Source organism: Amblyomma maculatum, chromosome 11 (genome assembly GCF_055883805.1).
Source record: "Amblyomma maculatum isolate TAMU_Amacu chromosome 11, ASM5588380v1, whole genome shotgun sequence".
NCBI classification, from domain to species: Eukaryota; Metazoa; Arthropoda; class Arachnida; order Ixodida; family Ixodidae; genus Amblyomma; species Amblyomma maculatum.
Window position 1 is genome coordinate 108,813,382 of NC_139354.1, and position 11,809 is coordinate 108,825,190.

Here is an 11,809-nt window from a genome sequence, read left to right on the forward strand (position 1 = left end):
ACCGTCATTAGTTAAGGTGACATTTGATTTAGTGGAGAAAGGTATAAAAGGGTTTCTTTTTTGGCTGGTGTAGCAGCCACCCACCGCTGAGTCCAGATACTAGACGAGAGAGAACTTACAAATTCTGTGCGCGCCATTTGTACACCCTAGCTATACAACAAATTTTGTTGTTGTTGTTGTGGCTGTAGGAAGAAGAAAAAGAAAATGCACGGGCCTGCTACTGGCTCTGTAGCTGAGCCACCTCCGCTGCCTCGTGCAGACAGCAGAGAAAATAGAGAAGAAAAAAAAAGAAAGAGGGAAAGAAAGAAGCGCGCCACAACAATAGCCGTCGTCCACCACCGAAGCGGTGGCGGGTGCAATGGTGGTCTACAACAGATAAAAATTCGGACAGGCTGCCCCCCCCCCCCCCCCCCCCCCGCAAGCGGCGGTCGCGTGATTCCGTTCTCTCAACGATGTGGATGGATGGATGGAATATAGGAGCGTCCCCTTTGAAACGGGGTGGTAGCAGTAGCTATCATGCTCATTTTTCTCCCTATATCTTAATTATTGATTTAGAATGGTTAACTAAACCATCATTCTATTCATTAAATTTTGTTCTTACATTACTAACATTATGTCACTTCTCTGCTTTTAAGCCACCAATCTTCCAGTCGTTTTTTGCTAGTTTCCACCGCCGGTTTATTCACCTGGTCACTGTTATCTCTAAACCCCACAGCTTCAGGAACAGTGATTGCGCCTGCACCAACTTCCGGATGGACACCAGTACATTCGAGTATAATGTGGTCAATTGTTTCACTGGAGTTTCCACATACAGCACATGCGTCATCTCCATTGTTAAATTCCTTTCTGTAGCTGCGTGTTCTAAGGCACCCTGATCTAGCTTCAAAAAGTAGGGCACCGCCTCTTGAGGTATCAAAGAAATCTTCCTTCCTGATGTGCATTTTCCACTTTCGGTATAATTCCACACACTGTTTCCTTTCCATCGAATTTATCCAATTTTTACCTTCTGTGTTTTTCACCTGTTGCTTAATGCTTTTTATTTCTCCGTCCTTGTTACTAGCATATTTACTAGTTAGGTTCCTAGTTCTTTTCCTCCATTGTGAGTCAACGCTTTTTAGGTACAGGTATTTAAATACTTTAGCTGCCCATCTGTTACTGTCCAATTTCCTCAGGCGTTCCTCATATAATATTTTACTCTGAGCTTCCCGTACTTCGAAAGATGCCCAGCCCATATCTCCCTGTACCGCCTAATTTGTAGTTTTGCCGTGGGAACCTAGTGCTAATCGTCCAACGGATCTCTGATTTGTTTCTAATGTCGACTGTACCTCTGATTTTAGGCACAAAACCGCATTTCCGAAAGTAAGTCCGGGCAACATAATTCCTTTCCAAATACCCCTCAAAACCTCATACCTATTGTATCCCCACAATGCCTTATGCTTCATTATCCCGGCATTCCTTCGCCCTTTGGCCTTAACTGATTGCTCATGCTTTCCAATGAATGCCAATCCTTCGTTTACCCATACCCCCAAATATTTATATTCTGCTACTCTAGGTATTTCAAGGCCTTGTATTTTAAGACCCTGATCAGTTGAGCCGTTGAAAATCATCAGACCCGACTTAACTGCGCTGAAACTGAAGCCTAGAGCGTCTCCTTCGTCTCCGCAATACTTAACTAGAGTTTGCAATTCTTCCAGACTCTCAGCTAGCAGCACAATATCGTCTGCATACATCAAACCGGGTAGGCGGTGCTCTACCGCCTTTCCACCTAATCTATATGACAGGTTAAAACCTAGGTTACTGTCTTGTATCCTCCGTTCCAGGTTTATCATATAAAGCATGAACAGCACCGGTGATAGAGGACAACCTTGTCTTAATCCTTTGCATACTTTGACATCCTCCGTACTTCTTATCCCTTCCCACGTAATTTCTACTTTGTTATCCCGGTATGTTTCCTGTAGGAACTCTATTATCTCATAACCGATACCTTCTTACTTTAATATGTTCCACAGGAGTTCCCTGCTTACGTTGTCGTACGCCCCGTTTATGTCCAGGAAGGCCAAATACAAAGGTCTATTTTTCACGCTAGATATTTCGATGCATTGGGTAAGCTCGAACAGGCTATCATCTAAGCGCCTACCATTTCTGAAGCCGTTCTGAAGTTCTCCGAGTATCTTGTTACTTTCAACCCATGCTTGCACCTTTAATTTCACCGTCTGCATGGCTAACCTGTACATAACAGATGTTATGGTAATCGGCCTGTAGGATTTTATGTGCATCCTGTCTCCTTTCCCTTTATAAATCAAATTCATTTTACTCTGCCGCCAGCTGTCCGGAATTTGCTTATTCGTTATGACAGTTTCCAGAGCTTTTAACAACGTTTCCTTACTTTTTGGACCGAGTTCATTGATCAGCTTGATCGGAATTCCATCTATTCCTGTAGATGTGTTTTTAGGAATATTTTTTTCTGCCTTTTTCCAGTTTAGATTGGTCAGTTCTAAGCTGCTTTGTATTCTGCTACCTTGTATTGCTTCCTGATTTGCGGAGATTACCCTATCGTCGCTCTTAAGGTATGTCACCACCTTTTCGAAAATTTTTTAAAATTTTTACCTTTAAATTATCATTTCACACTGACCTTATAAAGCATCATTTTATACGATATTCAAAACAAAAAAGAGCTTAAAAAATGATGCTAGAATTTGTTATTGACAAAAAATGGTCCAAACATGGCTGTTACGCAAACATTCATAACTAGCCAATGGAGTGCAGAAATTCTAAACTTTTTGGCACAGAGTTAGCCAAATAACCAGGCTGTGCAACTGACTAGGATCTTTGCCATCCGATAATTGGGAATCATGTTATACAAAAAATTCCAAAGAAAACAAACAAATGTGTCATTTTTGTTTGCATTCCATGGCATAAAACATGATTACATCAAAACCTAACATTCCATTTCATTCATCCTAGTTCATTGCACAGGTTAGTAATAGAGAAACGAGCGTGCAAAGTTTCATTGAAAAATGTTCCTTCAGTTCAAAGTTACAACTGTTTGCACAACAAGAAAGTGCGAGAAATCAAGTTTTGTGAAAAACACGATTAAAGTTTTTCCATCCTTGTAGAGACGTTAGTAGCGTCATGCACCCCCCTTGCGGAAATTTAAAGAAATATTAAAAAAAAAACAAAGCCTTACAAATTGCCTTTAAAAATCTTTTACATATGAGACTAAAACATAACAGAAAAGTTTCAATATGCGCCGTAGATTATCGTTGAGTGAGCAGTTTCTGTTACCAAACCACATCAGTTTCGGTTTCGGAACTGTTCATCATCTGCTGGAAAGTTAGCTATAACTTTTGAACTAAATAAGATACGAACATTATTCTTGCTGCAAAACATTCTTAAATGTTTGGGGACTCTCTAAATCTAAAAAAGAAAAAAATGTCATTTTTACAAAAAAATGCCTTTTCAAAGGTGGTGACATACCTTAAATGACTCGTCTATAACTGATGTAATGTAGTTCATTGCGTTATCTCCCTTTAAACAATTTCCCTCGTTATCTTGAATCCGATCCTGCTTTCTTTGATTCTTCTTCCCTAGCCAGCTTATATGGTTCCAGAATTTTCTTGCTCCGCCTCTAGAGGCATCGTGTATATCAGCCATCCAGCGATTGGTGGACTGTCTTATTTTACTTTGGACGAGGGCCTGCACTTGAAGTTTCTTTTGTGATATGATTCCCATTTTTGGTCGATTTCCTCCTGAGATACCTGTGCTTTCTTTGCCGTGCGGTGTACCCTTGAAGCAGCCCGTCGTTGTTCAATAGCTTCCCTGATTTCCTTATTCCACCAGCTCCGTGGCTTCCTCTTTCCGTTCCAGCGGTTTGCTACTTTAACCTCCTGAATTTTCCTCCTTATGAGTAGCTCTACCTGTTCATAATCCCAGTCTTCCATGGGGCTTTTCTCTATTGCTTCCTCTATGTCTGGTGCTATCTGCGCTATTTGATCGTAGTTTAAGTTTGCGTTTACGTTTTGTCTAATTTCCATTTCTCTTTTCATCAAGGGCCCCATCTGCAGACTAATACGTTTATGATCACTTCCCAGACTACACTCCCCTTCTTCGTCTATTTCCATTTTTGTGACCTTGCTATAAATTTCCTGCGACATTAGACAATAGTCAATGGTCATCTGCTTGTTGCGGAATTCCCACGGGATTTGGCCTTCACATTTTGTTTCTCTATTTACTATAACTAGATAGTGTCGCTCAAATAAATCTAGCATTAGCTTGCCGTTACAATCCGTGTATCCATCGAGATCGTCGATGTGGCCGTTCATGTCCCCCAGTAGAATAATATTGGCCCCGTTTCCAAATTGGCTTATATTGTCACTGAGACGTTCAACAATATCCCTGTTTTCTTGCCTGCATTGATGTCCTGTTCCTAAATAAACTACCCCTAGCCATGTCCTTATGCCGGCAATTGTTCCTTAAATTGTGTAGAACAGCGCGAAAAACGACAGGGACGAAGGAAGACAACAAGACGAGCGCTGTCGTCCCTGTCCCTGTCGTTTTTCGCGCTGTTCTACACAATGGATTACCGACATGCCCAAGCTTCTGTTTTAAAGTTGTTCCTGAAACCCAGATGTGTTCTTTACAAGATGATTTAATTATTTGCCAATTTGTTCCCTGGTGTATCAACATACCTACCCCTCCACCCTTTTTTCCCGTTCTCGTTCTGTTGCACCCTTCCCAGACGTAGCCTTCTATAAACGGCGGATCTTCTAGATCCCTGAGATGAGTCTCGCAAAGAGCGTACACACCCATTTTGTCATCCTTCCACCGCAGTTCTATCTCTAGCCATTTCTCTCTTTTTCTACCTCCTTGCATGTTTATGTAGCTGATCCTAGTGTTAAATTTCTTTTTTGTACTTTTCTTTCTCGACCTACACTTTCCCATTTTTGGGGGCTCAGCCTCCATTATTACACTTTCTTCTGCTTCACTTCTAACTACCTCTGTACACGGAGTCCTCGCGGACCCCCTATAAAAGCTACAGCCCTGCCTGCCAGTCGCCAGCCGATCTCTGCTCCCACCCTTCTGTTAAAATGAATGCCATCTCGCTGAAAAGCCCTACCAAAACCTGTTTTATGTACCTCCCTGTTTACCTCAACCACTTCGAAACGCTTCTCCAGGCTTAACTTTCTTATGTCCTGATTAACTGTCACCACGTCCTTTTCCATCTTTCCGTTCAATCCTAGCACCTCTGGTACTGTGCATACAACTATCTGCGTCTGCTGTGCTACCTCCCTGATCTCGTCAACTCCCTTAGCTAAACTTTCCACCACTCCTGCAGCGTCACCATTTAGGACATCGTTTAGCACCGCGGCTACTATTACCATACTGCGCTCTGCAGAATTCTTCAACAGCCTATTTTTACTCTCTTTTAGCACTGCCCTCATTGTTCTCCCTGGGAAGGCTCCAACCAACACTCTCTTATCACCCCTTACACGTTCCAAAATATCTCGCTTGCACCTGTTCAGGTTAGAATCTCCGGCGATAAGCACCTGGGCCTTCTCTCTCCCTCTCCAAACTGTTGGCTACTGCTTTCGGTTATCTGTGTCCTTCTCTCTGGGATTTTCATTCTTCCTTACTTTTTTCTTTTTTTCCGGCTTCTTAGTAGCTGCTTCTAAATACTAGCTCTGTCTGTTAGGATCCGCCTGACCTACTTTGCTTATGCCTTCCATGCCAGTGCTGGTCCCAGCCACGTGGACCGCATGGGAATGTCCGTCCTCGTTGGTTCCAAGGATAAAGTCGGCCCCTTTTTTTTCAATTTCAGTAAGCTGTCCAAGCAGTTTCTGATTTTCCGCTCTTAACAAACGTACTTCATTTTCTAAATCATCCACACGAGACACAAAACTGCCCCTTTCTTGATCAAATCTATCTAGACGCGCACTCAGCACGCAACACCGACACAAAAAGTCGCTGCCTTCCGCTTCACCTACAAAGTCAAAACACGTTTCCTTGAGATTAACCTGCGCCTCACACTGAGTACACTTTACCTTCTTTTGATTACACATCTTAAGCGCTCATCGACTGAACTATATCTATTACGAATTCTCAGAATATACAAATTGCCAAAAGAAGACACAAGAAACGGTAGGGTCCTCTGAGCAGCGTCACCTGGTGACAGATAGTGGAAATATTGTAAAAATGAATAAGAGCGCATTTAAAGCCTGTCGTACTCGTTGCGTCAGTGGCGCATCCCAACAGTCCAAAAACACGTGTTCTATCGTTTCTGGTCTTTTACACAGATGCTGTTGGGATGCCATGTTTTTCTGGGATGTGCTTCAGAGAACTTAAAAAAAAGAGCTACCTCTAGATGCATATGGCATACGATTTTTACCTTTTCCTAATACAAAGGAGTTTCCCTTTGATATAATAATGCTCCTGGGCCTCCACAGCTTGTGGAAAACCAGAATGCAGTTTAACAATGCAGATATACAAGTCAATCCTTTACGAGAACATTTCATACACAGTGTTGTGCGGTTCAGGGAAGTGCATATGACACTCCCCGAGCATGGATTCATGTGCTTGACAGTTTGGTAAAATTGAAAAATTTTTAACCCACCATGTCACGCGAAAGTGTGCTGGCACGTTTTATTGTTCATCGTCTTGTTTTGATTGTCCAAGTCGGCAATAAAGAAAAAAAAAAGTCAGTGGCGCAATGGATACACTAACCTGAGCACTTAGCGAATAAAGTATATGTTCGAATCCTGTGTATATAACTTTTTTCTGAATTTGCTTTTTTAAATTGCAACATTAAAATAAGCTACCAGTATCTTTCCTGGGTGGTGTTCCCCTTTAGGTTGCATCATGTGATGTTTTCAATTCTTAATATCCACGAAACAACAGCATGACAACGCTAACACTACTTGATTATTTTCAACGTAATCATTTCCTGCCTTTAGTGAGCGTATGTTACCTTTAGGTTGCGTTCAGACACACCTCTCGGTAACAATCCCCTTTTGACCTGCTGAGAGGCAACCAGAGACGAGAAAGATGTTGAGGGACCGTACCGTTGAGGAGACGGAATTACGCGCGGCGGTGACCTACCTGTCTCAGCCCCATCAGGGAGGATATACAACAAATATGACAGACTCAGGGTGGTTATCCACGCAGGGCTAACGCTCGCCACCACGAAATGTGGAAAAATCGAGAAGAGAGGGAATGACAGGAGAGTTGTGTGAAATAAGATCGACGAATGAAAAATAGTGGCGAGGATAGGAAAGGCAACTGCCGATTTCCGTCGGTCGGGGCCATGGTGGTCGGGGCAGCTCGGTGATGGGGAAGCTGGGGACAGTGTTGTGTTCCCTTCGCCAAGGGGCCTTAGTGGCCCAAGCACTAGGCATCGTGCCAGTGACCACAACCTCTTTTGTTTGGACGCGCAGATGCCACGCGCGGTAAAGAATTAGTGCCCGACGTCCGTGATATTACGCGAAACATCTGCTTTTGCCGATGGCCTTGCGGGGTGGGGTAAACTGATTGATTTATAGGAAGGGAAAGGCGCGGTAGCTGTCTCACGTATTTTCTGTGGGCACCTCAACCACGCCGTAAGGGAAGGGAGGAAGGTGGGAGTGAAAGTGAAAAGACAGAAAGAGGAGCCGTAGTGGAAGGCTACGGAATAATTTCGACCACCTGGGGATCGTTAACGTGCGCTGACATCGCACAGCACACGGACGCCTCTTCGTTTGTGTGCTGTGCGATGTCAGCGCACGTTAAAGATCCCCAGGTGGTCGAAATTATTAAGAATTGAAGCATTCGACACCACTTCTGGGATCGAATCCCGGCCTCGGCGGCTGCGTTTCGATGGAGGCGAAACGAAGTGGCGTCCGTGTGCTGTGCGATGTCAGCGCACGTTAAAGATCCCCAGGTGGTCGAAATTACTCCGTAGCCCTCCACTACGGCCCCCCATTTCTCTCTATCCACTTTCACTCCCACCTTGATCCCTTCCCTTACGGCGCGGTTCAGGTGTCCACAGAGCAAGTGTGACAGATACTGCGCCTTTCCTTTCCTATGAACCAACCAACCAACCAACCAACCAACCAACCAACCGACCGACCGACCGACCGACCGACCGACCGACCGACCGACCGACCGACCGACCGACCGACCGACCGACCGACCGACCGACCGACCGACCGACCGACCGACCGACCGACCGACCGACCGACCGACCGACCGACCGACCGACCGACCGACCGACCGACCGACCGACCGACCGACCGACCGACCGACCGACCGACCGACCGACCGACCGACCGACCGACCGACCGACCGACCGACCGACCGACCGACCGACCGACCGACCGACCGACCGACCGACCGACCGACCGACCGACCGACCGACCGACCGACCGACCGACCGACCGACCGACCGACCGACCGACCGACCGACCGACCGACCGACCGACCGACCGACCGACCGACCGACCAACACCACTTCTGTGAGATATTCAGAAACTGTTTCTACATTGGAATTGTAGGAATAACAAATGAAAGAAAAAGAGTAAGAAAAAAAAACATATGTGAGGCAGTCAGACATAGCCAAACGGAAGGCGCAATTCCAAAAACAGCCAGGATAAGCCAGCCCAGATTGCCTCACTGAAACGCAAAGTTTATATTTAGCTTGAAATAAAGGCTGCGTGATGTCCGCACCTTTCTCGTCCAGAATCGAGGAGACTTCGAACATTTAGCGAGAGACTTGATTTCCGATCTTGAATATTAGCTATAGATGGAATTGTAGTAGGTTGGATTTGAACAAAGCAAAAATCGGGATATTCATGAGTTCGTCATTCAATTCGTGATGAGAGGAGGCGCAGGTTGTGCAGGCATCAGTAAATTGGTATGCAAAAAGTTGTATAGTGTTGTTGAAAACTGAGCTCTGACTACGGCATAGAAGATTGCACCAACATACATTAGATTTGAGATTTTTCTGCGTTGTGTGTGATTTGCTTGTGCTTTCGGGAATATTTCTTTAGCTTTGTTTTTAATACGTGTACCGTTCTAACGTATATATGCTAAGATAGTAAATCATTCATTTCTCAATAAGTGGCGCACTGTGGCTTTGTAAAAGGCGTTTAATTTCAACAGATACTCTCGAAATTTCCAAGTAATGAAATATGTTCTCGAAGTGTAAATCGTCAAGAAATAAACCACAAAACAACTCACCTTCTTCTATCATGCCATGTGTCGTAGTTTCAGCAGTCATACTCCCGACTGTGCCGAAAACTTGGGACCTAATAAATGTAAAAATCGTTGTCGTTTTCTAGCACCACGCAAAGTAATTTAGTGCCTGAAGAAATTAAGCGGCCGACCCTGCCGTTTTCTAATTTACTTATGTGGCCTTTCATCTTGCTGAACCGGAAACGCACCAGGTTTATTTTTTTACTTGCTGCAAAGGTGGCTTTTTGTCTTTAATGGAATGGACATAAAGTACCTTCTCAATAAGTTAGTGAAACTAATCCGTATGTCGAACATTTGGAGACTTTATAAAAAGACAAAAAACTAAAAAAACTTAGTATACTTCAAATTCACAATGAACTATGTTTTGGTGTTTGAAAATACCCCCCCCCCCCTCCTTCCCTCTTCCTACGTGGCAGAGACCATGTGTGTGCGATTGCTGCGCCACTGCCAACTGCGCATCCGCCTATGATGTTAGGACTGCGGCGCAGAAGTAGGTTTCGCGGTGATGGATATAGTGCCTCTATATGCCGGTCCTTTGTGATTCAATTAAGCAAAAGTCCCTACTATCGGGATAATGTTTTCAATTTTGCGTTCCTCACGCAGGTCGCTAGTAGTCAGGGATGAAGTACGAGGTACTGAAGCATCCATTCAGCGTAATGTTTAAGAAGAGGATTAGAGAAATTGTCACGACAGTTGATGGCTTTGCATCAATGCTTTGGAGTAAGTGCAGAATGCCCTGTTCTGTTAAATGTAATTCACCTGGTTGGTTAGTGGTTCTTTGCTGGTGCGATAACGAAGGCGTAATGTCATTAATTTTTTTTCTTGCATCAAACGAAAGAGCAGCGCGATCTTTGAGAAAGCTCATAATGCATTATTTGGGAACACACAGTTCAGACCGAGAAAAGTGCGGATCGAAGGCAGGCTGTTTTAATATCACTCCAAAACAAGTTGGAGTGTCCACATTTCTCGAGTACGTCAAGACGTTTGCATAGAGTGGATAAATGGCAAAAAACGACTTTATTTAACATGGTATTGCCAATGAAAATAAGCTTCTATTTGAGAATATGTGGATGACTAATATTTCACATAGCACGACAAGAATCTGCAGATAATAAAAACCTACAATTAATAGTTGACGCAAGCAAGAAGGACCAGAAGGTATGGGAGATTGTGTAAATACAAATAGTGAGCTGGTTTTATATATAGAAAATATTGCAGCAGGATTATGCTCCCGGAGAATATTTGGCAAGGCTTTAGTGGCCCAAATAACCTCAATTACGTCTTCTCCTGTCTAATGCGTAAACAAGCATACAACACATTTCTCGTATCAATGATAATGCGGCAGTAAAAAAGGAGCAAATTACATTAACAAGCCCAGAAAAGTTACTGTGTACAGAAAGCTTTCTAGAACCTAAGTTTGTGGCCTAGTAACGTATCAATACCTCGAATGTTGAAAGCTTCAGCCTCTTTTTGTTTTCGAGGTACAGAATACAAAGTTTTCCGAAGAAGTCTACAGCGTTTTAAGAGAAATGAAGCATTGGCTCACTTAAAATACCGAAATTTTAAGGAAAACAAGACCTACACATAACGTTTTAGTCCTTAAAACGCGGCCAAGATCAGGCTGATCGTAGGGTCGCTTTGCTATGAACACATACAAATATGCTTTTTTAGTAGCATTAACACAACATCATTCAACCGCTTTTATTTTGAAGGAAATGAAGTCAAGTCAATTATACGGGCTCTCAGGTAGAGGCATGCAAGTTAAACCTCAAAAGTACATATTAAGAAAAATTTTTCCACTTTGTTTTTCTATGCAGTCACCTAATTTCGGTGCTTTGGTTGCACTGCCCTAGGTGATGTCACCGGCATTTGGTTGTAAGGAACATTGGAGCCCCGATGTCGCGGCCTTTGGGGATGACCTTGAAAAGCTCCCGGATTTTTGGCCAAGCTGCCACTTCAGCTGCTCCCTTTTAATTCAGTTGGGTTAAAGGCCCCGTTTTCCAGGAATTTTTCACCGTTCACCAGAAAGCGAAAGAGCACGAGCATGGCATTGGCAGGCGGTAGCTGGCAGCTGACATAACCGTGGATTGATTTGACGTAGGGCTGGCTGATATTACGTTTGGCTGGAGCGCCAACTCGGGTCTCTCCTTTCATATTGGACGGGGATATCAGAATCAGCCTGCCACGACACTTGAATTCACGTTAGCTACAGATCACGCAGAACGTTCATACGACTTGGTTCAAGCAGGGGTTTACATGTGTGCTGGTAGCCTATGTTAACGCGTCATACCCTTAAATGTAGAAACTAGGTGTCCCCATAATTTTCTTACCTGCGCAGGATTTGTTTGAAAGCGTCTTTTCAAGAACATATTCCACCAAATATTTCTTTTGCCCATGCGACTTTGACAAACCGATATAATAATATATGACAGGTTTTATTCACGTGCTAAGTATTGTGCTATTCATCCTCATTCATTAAATATATATTCAATAATTCCTTATTTAGAATCACCGCGGGCGCCTTTAAGATAAAGTTTGAATTGCACGGATTTCTATTCTGGCATAATTGGTAGAAAGCCTCATT